General features: G+C 40.2%; 1 long non-coding RNA gene, 1 other non-coding gene and 1 pseudogene across 2 annotated transcripts in view; 2 read left to right on the top strand and 1 right to left on the bottom strand.

Annotated features, from left to right (window-relative positions):
- The window catches only part of LOC119062634 (uncharacterized), a 128733-nt gene that overhangs the window by 51237 nt on the left and 60300 nt on the right, over positions 1–17196 (top strand). The gene's annotated exons all lie outside the window — the stretch shown is intronic.
- On the top strand, positions 4570–4673 carry LOC119062801 (U6 spliceosomal RNA). Its single transcript, XR_005085053.1, has one exon. It is a non-coding gene; the product is annotated as a U6 spliceosomal RNA (small nuclear RNA).
- On the bottom strand, positions 9008–9361 carry LOC119062618 (gamma-aminobutyric acid receptor-associated protein-like; annotated as a pseudogene).

Below are 17196 nucleotides of genomic sequence, written 5' to 3'. Positions count from 1 at the left end.
TTTGAACAAATAATAAAGGAGAACTTCCCCAATCTGGCTAAGGAAATAGACTTCCAGGGAGTCCAGGAAGCTCAGAGAGTCCCAAAGAAGTTGGACCCAAGAAGGAACACACCAAGGCACATCATAATTATATTAGCCAAGATTAAAATGAAGGAGAAAATCCTAGAAGCAGCAAGAGATAAGGGGACAGTCACCTACAAAGGAGTTCCCATCAGACTGTCAGTAGATTTCTCAGAAGAGATCTTACAGGCAAGAAGGGGCTGGAAAGAAGTATTCCAAGTCATGAAATCCAAAGACCTACATCCAAGATTGTTCTATCCAGCAAAGCTTTCATTTAGAATGGAAGGGCAGATAAAGTGTTTCTCAGATAAGATCAAATTCAAGGAGTTCATCATCACCAAGCCCTTATTATATGAAATGTTAAAGGGACTTATCTAAGAAAAAGGAGTTAAAAAATATGAACAGTGAAAGGACAGCAAACTCAGTTATTAACAACCACACCTAAAACAGAAGCAAACTAAGAGGACAGCTAGATCAGTAGCAGAAACACAGAAATGGAGATCACATGGAGGGTTAGCAACAGGGGAGTGGGAGGAGGAGAAGGGGGAGAAGGTACAGAGAATAAGTAGTGTAGATGGTAGGTAGAAAATAGACAGGGGGAGGGCAAGAATATTATGGGAAATGTAGAAGCTGAAGAACTTGTGACACATGGACATGAACTAAAAGGGGGAATGGGGGGAGGGGATGTGCAGGGTGGAGGGGAATGAAGGGAGGGAAATGGGACAACTGTAATGGCATAATCAATAAAATATATTTAAAAAAATAAGTGGCCGAATTCAATCACTTAATTACTCCTCAAAAAAAAAAAAGATCTCCAATTGCAATACGTTTGCTGTGAAGATGAAACAAGATGATGAAAGTAAAGTGATTAGCACAATGCATGGCACATAACAATAATTCAGTCAATGTTAGCTACTATTATTATTATATTAAGGAATATATTTTAAGGAAGAAGAGAGATAAGAAGAAGAGAAATGATGGTAGCTATAAGGAGATGTGATTTAAGGAGGATTCTTTTTTTTAAGATTTTATTTATTTTTGGAGACAGGGGAAGGGAGGGAGAGAGAGAAGGAGAGAAACATAGATGTGTGAGAGATACATTGATCGGTTGCCTCCCTCATACCCCCACATGGGGACCTGACCCACAACACAGCCATGTGCCCTGACTGGGAATCCAACTCATGACCTTTCAGATTGTAGGCTGGCACTTAATTCACGGAGCCACACCAGCCAGGGTGTGGAGGGTTACTTTTTAAGGGCTCTCTTCTTACCATATTGAAAAGGAAAAAAAATCCTCAAAAGCCTCATCAAAGAGATAGATACAAATGGTTAAAAAAAAAGCAATAATTGGTTGGGAGGTGGAGACAAAAACAAAAACAAAAAAGCAACAATCCTCTGAGCCAATCTTTTCCAGGCCAGAGACAACCCTTTTGAACTGCTTTTGTGTTGTTGCAACCTCCGTATTGCTAATTAACCTCCTAATATGATTATTTCTTGATTTATCAGCCTAGACATTATTAACTTCCTGATTGGTTGAATAAGAATTTAGTTTACATATCTCTCTGTTTCTCCTCTTTCACTCAAAGTAGTTGTATCACCCTTCTTGGTTTCTCCACTGGCCACCATTGAAACCTATGTAAGCTCCATTTTTTCATATCATTAATCATAGACAGCATCTCTTGACTGTCTGCATATAAGATGAGGATGTTAGTAGCCTACACTTCCCATCATCTCTCAGGGGGAAAGTTTTGTTTTTGTTTTTAAATGTGGGAGATTCTTGATTAGGCTTAAATGGAAATGAATCAATGAAAGTAAACAGTTGAAGACAAGTGACAAACCAATTGTTAGCATAAGGTCCCTGGACAGGCAGAAGATGAGTTCCTCATAATGGCACCACCAATTTCCTGGCACAAGTCTTAGAAACTTCTAGAACATATGGAATTCTTTTGTACCCTGGATCCAGTTAGCTATAAAATTCCATAGATTCCATCTCTTCAGTTACCATCATTCTTTTGTGTTCTGTCCATGGCATTCATTATTTCTTACCTGTGCAATAGATTTCCAACTGATCTTTCTCCTCACATTCCCTATTCACACTGATGCCAGGTTAATCTTAAAGCAGAGTTCTCATCAGCTTATTCCCTTGTAAAAATCCATAGTCTGGCTTTCAAGACCTTGCACAATGTTGCCCTAGCCCAGCACGGGGTAATGGAAGGTTCAACTAGGGAGGAGTGGGGTAGAGGACAGGGCAAATGGGCTGTATTTCCCTGCTATGAGCGTGGTTCCTCAGGCCCACTCATCCAACAAGAGCATCTGGGCCCTTCCAGAAGTCGAGGCTGGTTAGGCACCCCAAGTATGTGTATTGCAAAGTCAAATAACCATAGCATAGGCTCTAGATCAGAAATTCTTTTAATATGTCTTTTAGAACTTGACAAAAGACAAAATATTTAGCCAATAAAAATTTAAAATTTCAACATTGCTAGTCTAGAGTGGTAGCCATGAGAAGAGGTATGCACTATCTTTTAAAGGGCTTCCTTTGTATCCAATATTAAATGAATCAAGATCTGGACAGTTTAGCTGGCAGCTGTTTCTCTCCCCTTCTCTGGTCTGACTTCTTTAGGGAACTGGATATGCCTCGAATAGGGCACTAACTGTGGAGAGCATGTGAGGAATGTACCTCTGTGTCACAGAAGCTCTGATACTGAGCAAGATTATTTTTAGAGGTGACCTTCTAGGTTCCAAGGAAAAATGAACAGACAGATGCACACGATTTCCTTTGAGAGACTCACAGTAAACAAATTGGCATGCAGACACTTGCTATTATCACATGTTCTAAATACAGGTCTCTTTAAGAGCAAGCTCAGGTGAAGAGCTTTATTGAAAGTTCAAAGCCAACCAGGATGAAGAGAGGAGGAACTAAATGCAAGTTCACAGCTTTTAGCTGCTCACCAAATTGCAGGTGAAACGACTTAGTTATTTATTCCAAATTCTTGTAAAACATGTTGTTTTAAATAAAAGTTTCGATATTCCACATGAAAATATAGCAGGGCACCAAAATTTTACAGGCCACCAAATCTGGGCTGTAGAGGAGCTGTGTCACCTGGGTGATTTGATGTTTTGCTAAAAAAAAAAAAACAAAAAAAACCTTAATGAGATGTGATGCATGAGCAGGTACATTCTTGGGATGAAGCTGCCAATCACCAATTGCCCATAGCTGCAGCCTTCTGAAGTCATCTGAAAGTTTCTGCAGGGGAATGTTCACGCTTAATGCAAAATCTGATGCAGATTCATTGCTCTACTCCCTCAGTCATTTTGAATACAACAGCCACATAGTTCATATACTCACTCAGTGATGTCTACCACCTCCTCTGACTAGCACAGGGAAGTCATCATTGTTCACACATACATATTCCAGTCCACTGTCCTTGGCTGCCAGGTTACATCAATGTCCTACAAACCATTCTTGTTATAACAATGCCTGGACTTTTTTTTGACAGATCTTGTATATAAGCCTCGCTCATTCTATTGATGAACATATAGATCATTTCCAGTGTATTACTATTACAAACAATGCATCAGTAAATATCTTTGAGGACTTGCATGAAATTTTCTGTTGGACTGCTTCTGGGAAGAATTCTTTCCAAATTATTTACATACTTTAAAAGTTTTTATTTAGTTATTGCTCTTCACCTGTCTCCTGAAACATATGAAAATGATTTCTCATGATGATTTAGCTCCTAACACTGTGCCTGACATATAGTAGTGGCTCATTAATTGCTGGTTAAATTAAAGAACATAAATATTAGTTATTGTTCTAGCTATGCAAAAGTGATGCCTTTTACACTGTTGAAGCACATTGCTCTGCCTGCCTCACTCTTAATTGTCTCAGACAACTGAAGTATTTAAATGCTACAAAATGTTATGTTCGTAATAGTGGTTGTCATAATAGTAAATGTAGTAAAAATATAAGTACATACCATAGTACATAGCGCTTATTTTTTCTTTTCTAAATTAGTTTTTATTTTATTGTATTTTTGCCATTACCCTTACCCCCCCCATATCATCTTCCACCTCCACTGTTCCCCTTCCACCCACAGCACTTCTGATTGTGTCCTTGTTAACAAGATAGTGTTGTCACCTGAAGTCATAGAATTCTAGAGTATACTGAAGTCTGGATATCAAATAGTCTGTCTCATTTTTTTAAAACAAAGAATTTAAAGCCCAGAAAGGTAGTGACTGGCCAAAGGTTTGAGAATTAATAGATTCTATTTAAAACACCTCTTCTTTTTCACCTTCCTTTCTTGACTTGAATGCACAAATTTAGTGTCACTTTATTTAATTTGACTATATCATATAAACAAGGCACATTATTGACTGAGATGTTTCCTCAAGTCTCCTTAGTTCTGTCAATTTACCTGCCTAGAGTTTTCTTTCTTGCTCTCTAATTTTCTACATCAAGTCAGCCAAGGATTGTAAATTAAATAACTAAGCTTGTTAGAACTATATGTCATGCTTGCTTTGGCAACATGCATATTAAAATTGGAACAATATAGAGATTAGTCTGGCCCCTGAGAAAGGATGACACACAAATTTGGGAAGCGTTCCATATTTTTCTTAAAAAAAAAAAAAAAAGAACTGGGATCTGAGTGTAGCCTAAAGTTTTCACCGCAATGAAACACAAGAGTCTCACCACCTTTCTCTCAGCTATTTTGGCTACTCAGGACAGCTTTGTGTGTGTGTGTGCATATGCCCTTCCTAAGTTTTAGCAGCTCAGGAACATGTTGCCATATTCTGGATAGACAAGTTGATATTTATAAGTATAAATATATGTTTATAAAATACTATAAAATATAAAATTATATATAGTATTAAATGGCTGATTACCTGGAAGCTATTCAGACCCATTTAGATTTTAAAATGCACCTAGTTCTAAGGAAACAAATAGTCAAGGGGTCAAACATGTAGTCAATGCTGTCAGCATCTGGCCAAGGTCTATTTAAAGGACAGTGAAATAAGAATCCTTTTCCATCTCTTTGCTGGTACATAATGCCAACTTTGGTTTCATCATCAGTAATTCAGGAATAGTATCTGTGGCAGGCAGAGTAAGGGCTGCCCAAAGATGTCTACATCCTAATTCCTGAAATCTGTGAATATGTTACCTTGCATGACAAAAGGGACTATGTACATGTGATTAAGTTAAGGATCTTGAGATGGAGAGAATTTCCTGGACCATCCAGGTGAGCCCAATGTGATTACAAGGGTCCTTAAAAGTGAAAGGGGAAGGCAGGAAGTCAGAGTGAAAGACTGTGGACAGAAGCAGTGGTCAGAGTGATACTATTGCTGAAGGAAGAGACCATGGGCCAAGGAATGTAGGTAGCCTTTAGAAGCTGGAAAAGGCAAGGAAATGGATTCTCTTGAGAGCCTTTAGCAAAGAATGTAGCCCATTGCTGACACCTTGATCTTAATCCAGTGAGACTATTTTAGATTCCTGACCTCTAGAACTGTAAGATAATAAATAAGTGTTTTTTATAAGTCAGTAGGTTATAAAAACTACCACAAAGTAGTGCAAGTTTGAGTTTTGATTGAAAGACAACTGTTCTTTTGCATTTTAATAAAAATATTTAAGGAATGTGAAACTGTTTAAAGAAAAACTGAAAAAGTAACCACATAATAATAATAGTTAACATTCAGTGAGTACATACTATATACCCGGTGTTGTGTTTTACAAAATTTCACTTAAGGCTTACAACAACCCTTTGAGGTAGGACTATGGCATTAATCTGTTTTAGACAGATAGGAAAGCAAATATAAAGGAGATAAAGAATTTAACTTTAATAAACAAAGAAATTAGCCAAACTTTCCATTGGGAAGGCACAGAATTCCATCCTTTCCTGTCAAGCAGGGAAAAGTTAAAAGTAGTTACCATAGGGGACTTCTGCCAACATGGAGGCATAGGTGGAAGCACTGTACCTTCTCGCACAACCAAGTTTAAAAACAACAAAGTTTTAGCAACAAAAACTCAGCCAAACCACAGAAAATTGAACTATATGGAAGTCTGACAACAACGAACCCTTCAGCCAAACTGGTAAGAGGGGCAGAGCCAGCAGCAGACCTGGGTCGGGCAGGAAAGATCCACCGAACTGACCCAGGCATGCGACCCAGGCATGCAGGCAGCCATGGGTGGATCCCAGGTGTGGAGTAGCGGGCAGACCCACTGAGGGCACAAGGCAGTGGACTCACTGAGGGCTGGCCACGGTCACACATTCCAGCACAGATAAACCAGTGAAGGAGTGTGTGGTGAGACAGACCATGCAGGCCCCAGGGGCGGGAAGAGGCACAGGGGACCACTATTGTCCCTCTTTCACCCTGCCCCCACATACAGCATCACAAACCAGCCACCTGGGTGGCCCCGCCCTGGTGAACATCTAAGGCTCTGCTCCTCATACATAACAGGCACGAACAGATCAAAGCATGGCTCAAGAACAACTCACAGCCCCAGAGCTGATAAATCTAAGCAATGAAGAAATAGCCAAACTTTCAGATGCACAGTTCAAAACACTGGTGATCAGGATGCTCACAGAACTGGTGGATTTTAGTCACAAATTAGAGGAACATATGAAGGCTAAACTAATTGAAATGAATGGAAATGCACAGGAAACCAATAATAATGGAAAGGAAACTGGGACTCAAATCAAAGGAGTGGACCAGAAAGAGGAAAAAAATGACCAAACAGAAAAGGATGAAGAAACAAGAATTCAAAAAAATGAGGAGAGGCTTAGGAACCTTCAGGACATCTTTACATGTTCCAACATCTGAATTATAGGGGTACCAGAAGGGCAAGAGGAACAGCCACTAGTGGAAAACTTATTTGAACAAATAATAAAGGAGAATTTCCCCAGTCTGGCAAAGGAAATAGACTTCCAGGAAACCCAGGAAGCTCAGAGAGTCCCAAAGAAGTTGGACCCAAGAAGGAACACACCAAGGCACATCATCATTACATTAGCCAAGATTAAAATGAAGAGAATTCTAGAAGCAGCAAGAGATAAGGGGACAGTCACCTACAAAGGAGTTCCCATCAGACTGTCAGCTGATTTCTCAAAAGAGACCTTACAGGCAAGAAGGGGCTGGAAAGAAGTATCCCAAGTCATGAAATCCAAAGACCTACATCCAAGATTGCTCTATCCAGCAAAGCTTTCATTTAGAATGGAAGGGCAGATAAAGTGCTTCTCAGATAAGATCAAATTCAAGGAGTTCATCATCACCAAGCCCCTATTATATGAAATGTTAAAGGGACTTACCTAAGAAAAAGAAGATAAAAAAGATGAACAGTGAAAGGACAGCAGACTCACAGTTATTAACAACCACACCTAAAACTAAAGCAAACTAAGAGGACAGCTAGATCAGGAGTGGAACCATAGAAATGGAGATCACATGGAGGGTTAGCAACAGGGGAGTGGGAGGAGAAGAAGGGGGAAGAAGGTACAGAGAATAAGTAGCATAGACTGTAGATAGAAAGTAGATAGGGGGGAGGGCAAGAATAGTATGGGAAATATAGAATCTAAAGAACTTGAGACACATGGTCATAAACTAAAGGGGGAATGGTGGGGGAGGGGTGTGCAGGGTGGAGGGGAATGAAGTGGGGGAATAGGACAACTGTAATGGCATAATCAATAAAATATATTTTGGAAAAGAATCTGGCATTAGGTTGATTTTTTATTGAAATATTTAGGATTTTACTACTCAGGGGTATAGTAGATATTTAACACTTATGTGAATTTGATTTAATGTGTAGGTTTGATTTTTATGCTGCGCAAATACCTAAAAGAATTTGATCTACTACATTTACACTAATTCCATAACATTTGCTAAGGGCTTACTCCTTGCCACACACTGTTTTAAGTGCTTTCCATGCACTGACTCAGGTCAGACTCACAACAATTGTGAATTGTGTACTATTGCTACCCCCATTTTCAGACAATAAAAGAGGGACAAAAAGTTACATGACTTAACCAAAGTCATACAGCCAGCTCTGCTAGTAGCAGAGCAATCTGGCTGGGAGCCCATACTCCTTACCAATGCCTGTTCAGTGCACAGGAAGACTCTTAATGGAATACTTTGTAAGGACTCAGGACTGGGTAGAGAATAGGCGGAGATGATATGCAGAGTATTAAGTATGCCTTTTTAGGAGCTTGAAGTATGTGAAAAAAATCAGATATAGCAAGGTATGAATTTGTCATAAAGGAAATTTAATAAATGAATTTTATAGACAGTGTTCAAATGTGTAAGAGAATTTGATTTGTATGCTTAAGAAAATTCTATCACATTTATAGATAGTGTTTAAATGGAAAATTTAATATGTCAAATTAATAAGCTCACTCAGTGTTAAAGAACAAGTGAAATGTTTTATTTTAACATGAAAGTGATAGATTTATAAATGAATTTGAGATTTGTTAAATACTTAATAACAACTAGCCTTAAAATTTACAACCCTAATCTTTAAATATTGAATAAATGCAAACAGTTTGATGGGTGCCTTTTCTTCTTTTTTTTTTTTCCACTTGGTGGTTTCCTCTTTATTGATGTGCCTCCTACCTTACCCAACAATTTCAGTCCCTTCCACCTACCCCCCAAAAAAGGCAGTGAAAGGAAAAGATTGCTGGGGTTCTGAGCCCCTTGGCAGTTAGAAAGGGAACAGAAACCAAAACAATCACTTGATGTGGCAGAGATGGACCATCAAGTCTAAAACAAAAAAGGAAAAGGTGGTAAAGAAAGAGGAAAGAACAAGAAAGGAGAGGAACTAGAAGCAATCTCCCCCATTGGTTCTAAGAGGTTCTGGAGAAGAGCCTCGAACATTATGAAGTGTAGGCAGGTCCTGAAGAGAGGTCAAGGAAGGGGGTGCCACCTCTCTCTTTGTAGAATGGGACCTCCCACCACAGGTGCAGCAGCTTCACAGGCCATAGACACTTTTATCACTGTAGGTAGTGTATAGAAAGAAGTCTTTTTCGTGGTGTTCCTGGTATAGTTGACCCCTTGTGGCACTGGTGGGTGGAATGACATTGTTGACAAAGGAAAACAAGGCATCCTCAGCTCGGAGGTGAATTCGCTTCCGGATCAAGAAATAGAACTGACCGACTCTGAGATCAGAAGGCACCAGGTATTTCTTTTTGCCCAGGTCTCCTATCTGAACTTTGGGAGCCTTTTCTACTATCACCGGGACCTGGTCCGGATATTTCTTTCAGATCTTCTCGCCCTCAGAGTGGCGCTTCTCTAACAGATGCTCCTTTTCATACACAAGTTTCATCCTCCCAGGAACCGGGCTGGACCGGACTGGGCTTAGGGAACCCAGGTGGGGGGTGGAGGGCCTGATGAGTGCCTTTTCATGCACAAAATTTGCCTCTGAAATTTAAAAATCTCAACTAACAATTGATAGTTACAGCCCTATTTTGCAAAGGAGGAAACTAGGTAAGATAAACTTTCCAAGGTATCAGAACTGGGCAGTGGTGGTTCTTCTATTCCAGCCCAGGCAACACAAGGCTGTCAAAGCCAGCACACTTAACCATTTTGCTATTCCACCTCCAGTGTACGGAGATTCCATTTCCATAGAAAACAATATCAGTTATGAATACACCACCTAGAGCAATATGCATCAACATAACAACACTGGTCTTTCCTGGAGTGGGAATTATGGAGGATGGGTATTTTATTTCCATAATATTTCAGTAAAGGCATTCTCTACCCCTTTGCCCCATTTTTCAAGTAATCTCTTTGCTGACAATTAAAAAATAACAATTCTGCACCTTTTTCTATTTTACTTTCTTCTCTGTGCTGTCAATCAGCGTTTTTAGTCATTTCTTGATATCTACCTCATGAGCTTTTTAAATGTTAATGTTCCTGCTTATGCTTCAAATACCACTCAGACATCATTCCTGAGTGAAACCTTTTTGTAGGCCCCCAACCTCATATACTCTAGAAATAGTCATTCCTTCAGTTATGTTACTTATGTACCTAGTGCACGCTTTTATTATTAAATTCTTAAGACTGAGTTACAGTTGTTTTTCTCTCTGTCCTCTCTTCGAGTGTGTGTTATATGTGTCTTTTTCCAGGTTCTAGCACGTAATTTAGTTGGCTATGCCAAACATTTTGCAGTTGTGGAGGCTAAAGTGTGCTTTGCACAGGCAATTGTATAGTTTTTTTCTTTCCTTAAAAGCCTTACTGTCTTTCAGCCTTTTCATTCTTTGTCTACCATTGGGATAGGTAATACAAATCAAGACTTAGGTTAAACTAAAAGTTGTAGAATTCAATTAAGAAGTGTCAAAAAAACTAGAAAAAACTGAATTCTCTGAAAACACGAAATCATTTGTAAGAAGTTCATCATGGAGCCATGTCACACATTAACATCTGGGAGGAAGGTAGAAACTCCTTTTATGCTGGACTGCTTCAATGGTGGATATCTCGGGGTAGGGTAGTATTTTGGACGGTGCAGCCCTGCAGACCGTATAACCCCCAAACCACTGCCCCGTGCCCTCACCTGCTACAGGTACTGGGGCTGTCCCCTTCCAAGTCTATGGCAAGGGCAGGATAGTGAAAATGAAAAAGAAGCCACCCTGATTGCCCGCTCTGAGGCTGGCGACTCTCGCTGGTCACTTAGGCTGTGTGAACGGTTGAGAAGGTCCTCGAGTTAGCTTACTGGTGGTGATCCTCAACAGTTTGCCTTGTCCTCTGGGGTAGAGGTCTCCGCTCCTCCTTGCTCAGAATAGTACAGCCCCACCGCCCACCTTGGGGAGGACCTGCTGCCACGTACCACCCTCCCACCCCCCTTCCTGAGTCTCTGTCCCTGTGAGGCCCCGCCCAGTCCCTGCATCTGGGCCCCCGAGGCCACACCCTTTGAGGTTCCACTTGGCTCTGCCAATGTAAGGAGGCAACTTGGGGAGGGCACTTTCTCTTCTTCTTTCTCCTCTTGCCTCCCCAACTCTGCCTATTCCTTCTCCCCACCCCCACCCCCGCCCCGAACAGCTGAATCCTAAAGACCTGACAGAGACTGGGCCCGGGGTAGCTCAGGGTGCTTTCCACTTAGGGCCCTGTCCAGACCTGGGAATCCAGTGGCAGGTGTTGAGTCTCCTTCTTCCAGATGCATCTCTGTAGTGTGAGAACCTGTCCAGGAGAATTCTGAAGATCGTTTGAACAGTTCTTCCTGGCTCACCAGCTCCACCCAAGTGGAAGAGATAGGAAGGGGCGAAGGTAAAGCAATTGTGGAAAGGAGAATTAAGAAGTGCCTAACCTAAGGAAAATCAAGGAGCAAGGGCGTGAGAGTACTAAAAACAGTTTGAGGTGAATTCACTATCAGTTAAATGGCTAAAATCTCACAAAGTGTGAAAACAAAGGAAGAAATGACAAGTTTGTTGATCTCTATTTGAGAAGCTCCATGTAGAAATTTGGAAGTAGGAAGTTTATATTTTACCCTACCTAGTATTAAAAAGTGAATTGAGAACAGGTGTATGCTAGACGTGCAGTGTTCATTATTTCACTGAACCTTGACAACTCTGTGAGATCACAATTATCCTCCATACTGCAGAGAAGAGTCAAAGCTTTGAGTAGCTAACTAACCCAAGGTCACATGGCTAGTGAGTGACCAGTTTAAGACTGACCTCAGGTCCCCTTCTCTCCAAATTAAAAGACGTGCAGAATGTGAGTTGTATACATTTATCTAAGTACAACATAATGTGCAGTTTCAATGGGTAGGGTACATTTTATCTAAATTACATACCAGTAAAGTTAAACTTTTAAAATGATGCAGAATGAATATGATTTTTAATATACTTTATTGTTATGCTATTACAGTTGTCCCATTTTTCCCCTTCACTCCCCTCCACCCTGCACACCCACCCACATTCCCCCCTTTAGTTCATGTCCATGTGTCATATATATAAGTTTTTTGGCTTCTACATTTCCCATACTATTTTTAACCACCCCTTTCTATTTTCTACCTACCATCTATGCTACTTATTCTCTGTACCTTTTCCCTCTCTCTCCCTCTTCTGCTGCCCTATTGATAACCCTCCATGTGATCTCCATTTTTGTGGTTCTGTTCCTGTTCTAGTTGTTTGCTTAGTTTGCTTTTGTTTTTGTTTTAGATGTAGTTGTTAGTGATTGTGAGTTTGCTGTCATTTTATTGTACATATTTTATATCTTCTTTTTCTTAGATAAATCCCTTTAACATTTCATAAAATAAGGGATTGGTGATGTTCAAGTTCAAGGACTCCTTGAACTTGACCTTATCTAAGAAGCACTTTATCTGCCCTTCCATTCTAAATGATAGCTTTGCTGGATAGAGCAATCTTGGATGTAGGTCTTTGGATTTCATGACTTGGAATACTTCTTTCCAGCCCCTTCTTGCCTGTAAGGTCTCTTTTGAGAAATCAGCTGACAGTCTGATGGGGACTCCTTTGTAGGTGACTGTCCCCTTAGCTCTTGCTGCTTCTAGGATTCTCTCCTTGATTTTAATCTTGGCTAATGTAATGATGATGTGCCTTGGTGTGTTCCTTCTTGGGTCCAACTTCTTTGGGACTCTCTGAGCTTCCTGGACTTCCTGGAAGTCTATTTCCTTAGCCAGAATGAGGAAGTTCTCCTTTATTATTTGTTCAAATGAGTTTTCCACTTGTTTCTCTTTCTCTTCCCCTTCTGGTACCCGTATAATTTGGATGTTGGAATGTTTAAAGATGTCCTGGAGTTTCCCAAGCCTCTCCTCATTTTTTTGAATTCTTGTTTCTTCATTCTTTTCTGTTTGGTTGTTTCTTTTTTCCTTCTGGTCCACTCCATTGATTTTAGTCCCAGTTTTCTTCCCATCACTGTTGGTTCCTTGTGCATTTTGCTTCATTTCACTTAGCGTAGCTGTAGCCTTCATCTAATTTGTGACCAAATTCAACCAATTCTATGAGAATCCTGATCACCAGTGTTTTGAACTGTGCATCTGATATGTTGGCTATCTCTTTATCACTTGGTTGTATTTTTTTCTGGAGCTTTGATCTGTTCTTTCATTTGGACTATTTTTTTGGTCTTGATGTGCCTGTTACATTGCGAGGGGTGGAGTCTTAGGTATTTAACCAGGTGAGGTAACTCACTTCGCTGGGCTGTGATGCTATATGTGGGGGCGGGGTCTGAGAGGGAACAATGGCACTTGCTCCAGTTTCTTCTGCATTTTAGTCACTTCCACTTCCCACAAGAAAATTGGGCCCTTCTGGTGCTGATTCCCATGTGGGTGGGTTTGTGTACTGCTAGGACCCTGTGGGTCTCCCCATAGGTGTTTTCAATCAGTGGTTTGAAGCTTTATTTCCCTGCACTGCAACCCTGGGTTGTGCAGTCCATCCTGCTTCCCCTTTATTTCGCCTGGTTTATCTGCTGGAGAATGTGGCACTGCCTGGTCCACCAGCTGCTGTCTTGTGCTCCCCGTTCCACAATCCGGCACTTCACTGGGTCCTCTCTGCCCCAGTCCACCAGCCACTGCCTTGCCACAAGTCCTCTCTGCCCCAGCTGCTTGATTTCGCACCTCCTACTGGTCTGCATGAATGCGTCTTCATTAACTCCTTGGTTGTTGGACTTCCATACACTTTGATTTTCTGTCAGTTATGGTTGTTTTTGTTTTTAAATTGTTGTTGTCCTTCTCTTGGTTGTGTGAGGAGGCACAGTGTGTCTACCTATGCCTTTATCTTGGCTAGAATTCTGAATATGATGTTTTTTGATAAAATTCATCAAAGAAACAGCATTATAATTATTTAATACATGACAGGTGGAGGTGATATAAATACATACATAACATACATTGAGAGATTAGTGCCACCATAATCTAAGCCACCTAAATGACTTTCCCAAAATTCAGATACAGATTTATAGACATATCAACCAGGATGCTACCATGGGTAAGGAACAAGCTAGTCCATAATGTCGTGGAAATCAACCAAGTAAATACAAAATTAGAAAAGACATCTGAAACATATGATATCAGGCCTAACAAAAATATGTTATGAGTACGAGGCATTAAAACATTAGATACTTTTGTGAAAAGCATGTGTTAAAACCACATTATGTATAAAATACAGTGTGTATTCTACTAAGCATTTAAGCATTGTGATTTTAAGCTATGCAGCAGAAATTATATGATTAAATTTATTTGGACAGTTTGTCAAAGCAAGCAGAGCATCAATTGTTGGTGCATCTGTGTTTGAAGTCTGTGTTTGTTTTTCAAAAGAATGTATTGATTCACTTTATGGTGTTCCATTTTTTTAAATTTTTTTATTGATTATGCTGTTACAGTTGTTCTATTCCCCCACTTCATTCCCCTCCACCCTACCCCCATCCCCACCATTCCCCCCCTTTAGTTTATGACCCTGTGTCTCAAGTCCTTTAGATTCTATATTTCCCATGCTATTCTTGCCCCCCCTTCTATTTTCTATCTACTGTCTATGCTACTTATTTTCTATACCTTCTCCCCTCTTCTCCTCCTCCCATTCCCCTGTTGCTAACCCTCCTTGAGATCTTCATTTCTATGTTTCCACTCCTGATCTAGCTGTCCTTTTAGTTTGCTTTTGTTTTAGATGTGGTTGTTAATAACTGTGAGTTTGCTGTCCTTTCACTGTTCATGTTTCTTTAACTTCTTTTTCTTAGATAAGTCCCTTTAACATTTCATATAATAAGGGCTTGGTGATGATGAACTCTTTGAATTTAATCTTATCTGAGAAGCACTTTATCTGTCCTTCCATTCTAAATGAAAGTTTTGCTGGATAGAGCAATCTTGGATGTAGGTCTTTGGATTTCATGACTTGGGATACTTCTTTCCAGCCCCTTCTTGCCTGTAAGGTCTCTTTTGAGAAATCTGCTGACAGTCTGATGGGGACTCCTTTGTAGGTGATTGTCCCCTTAGCTCTTGCTGCTTCTAGGATTCTCTCCTTCATTTTAATTTTGGCTAATGTAATGAAGATGTGCCTTGGTGTGTTCCTTCTTGGGCCCAACTTCTTTGGTACTCTCTGAGCTTCCTGGATTTCCTGGAAGTCTATTTCCCTTTGCCAGATTGGGGAAATTCTCCTTTATTATTTGTTCAAATAAGTTTTCCACTGGTGGCTGTGCCTTTCCCCCTTCTGGTACCCCTATAATTCGGATGTTGGAGCGTTTAAGGATGTCCTGGAGGTTCCTAAGACTCTCCTCATTTCTTTGAATTCTTGCTTCTTGACTCTTTTCTGTTTGGCCATTATTTGCTTTCTTCTGGTCCACTCCATTGATTTGAGTCCCAGTTTCCTTTTCATTGCTATTGGTGTCCTGTGCAATTCCATTCATTTCAATTAGTTTCGCCTTCATATATTTGTCTAGTTTGTGGGTATAATCAACCAGTTCTGTGAGGATCCTGATCACCAGTGTTTTAAACTGTGCGTCTGAGAGTTTTGCTATTTCTTCATCGCTTAGATCTATAGGTTCTGGGGCTTTGAGATCTTCCTGCACCATTTTTGGTCTGTTCGTGCCCTTTAATTGTGAGAAGCGGCGAGTTGGACTCCCAGGTCGCTGGGTTGTGATGCTGTATGTGGAGGTGGCGTCAGAGCAGGGAAATGGCAGCGCCCTCCACTGCCGCTTGCCGGGCCCGGTCCAACCGCCCACTCCCTCACCTGTCCACCTGCGCACAAATGCGTGACCACAGTCAACACGCAGCACCGCTCCTCTGCTGTCTCCCCCGCGGTCGCTCGCCTGGTCGCTCGCTCGGTGGCTCACTGGGTCCAACCCTTCGCCTGAATTCCATGAGTCTGGATTCCGCACGCCTGAGTCCGTCTGACTGAGTTTTCCTGTGCAATCCCGCTTCACCAGCCTCTAGTTTCGCCCCTTACCAGTCAGGCTGAAGAATTTGTTGTTAACGGACTTCCAAAAAGTTCAATTTTCCGTGTTCTGGCTGTGTTTTCTGTTGCTAATATTTAGTTGTCTCTAAACTTGGTTGTGTGAGAAGGCACGGCACATTCACCTATGCCTCCATCTTGGCAGAAGTCTCTATGGTGTTCCATTTTGAGGTTTTACCAATTTCAGAAACATTTTGAATTTAAAGCCTTAATTACAATTTATAAATCAAACATTTTGTGAATTTTGTATCTGAACAATCCTGGTTGCCTATACATGTGTAGAAACAGGACACAAAAGTTCAGTTCTTTTCACAAGTGCCAAAACTGACTTTCTTTGAATGCTTAGACTGAAAGTTGCTTTCCCCACCCAATACTAATATGTCTATATTGGTAATTTTAACAGTTCTAATAATGGCAAACTCCACAAAGCCCCAGCATCGGATATGCCCAATGAGATTTCACTGTTAAGAATTCTGCACAATCTTGTTTTCCAAGAAAGTATTTTCTTTAGCAACAATCATGCCAATGGTGACATATCTTGAGTAAAAATTTAATACATGGTTGTGTATACATTGTGGCTTAGTTGGTTGGGCATCATACTGCAGGGCTAAAGGTCACTAGTGGTTAGATTCCCCATCGGGTCACATACCTGAGTTGCAGGTTCGGTCCCAGTCAGGGGTGCATGGGAGAGGCAGCATTGATATTTTTCTTCCTTCCTTTCTCCCTCCCCTCCCTTCTCTAAAAAAATAAAGAAAATCTTTTTTAAAAGCTTATGACCTTTGATCTAATAATTTTCCTCTTAAAAATATCCAAAGAAAATAGAGAGTCAAGCAAAGATTTACATGTATATAAGATGTTCAGTGCAATGTCACTTAAAATGACAAAGATAGGAAAATACAATCTAAATCAACAATAGTAAAATAAGTAAATTGATATATCAATTTGTGCTTAATTTTAAATATGATCATTTAAAATTTATGGAAATTTTAAAATGTGTTTCAAGTTCATTTGATCATATAGAGTATCACTCCAACTTTGTAAAAACTTACGTACCTGCAGAGAAAAAAGACTAGAAACAAGTATATTAAAATGTGAACTGGTTATTTCTGAATAGTAGTATTATAGGCCATTTAAATTTTCTGTATAAGGTTTGTTTTATGTTTCCTATAATGAACATTATTTTTATAGTCAGGAAAATAACAAATGCTGCTTTTTAAAAATAAAACAAAATTCTAGAGGCCTAATAAAACCTTAACTTCTTGATTCA

This window comes from Artibeus jamaicensis, unplaced genomic scaffold, assembly GCF_021234435.1.
Source record: "Artibeus jamaicensis isolate MK-2021 breed Jamaican fruit bat unplaced genomic scaffold, CSHL_Jam_final contig_465, whole genome shotgun sequence".
NCBI lineage: Eukaryota > Metazoa > Chordata > Mammalia > Chiroptera > Phyllostomidae > Artibeus > Artibeus jamaicensis.
Note: the sequence above shows the minus strand (reverse complement) of the source record. Positions and strands in the feature narration are given on the sequence as shown.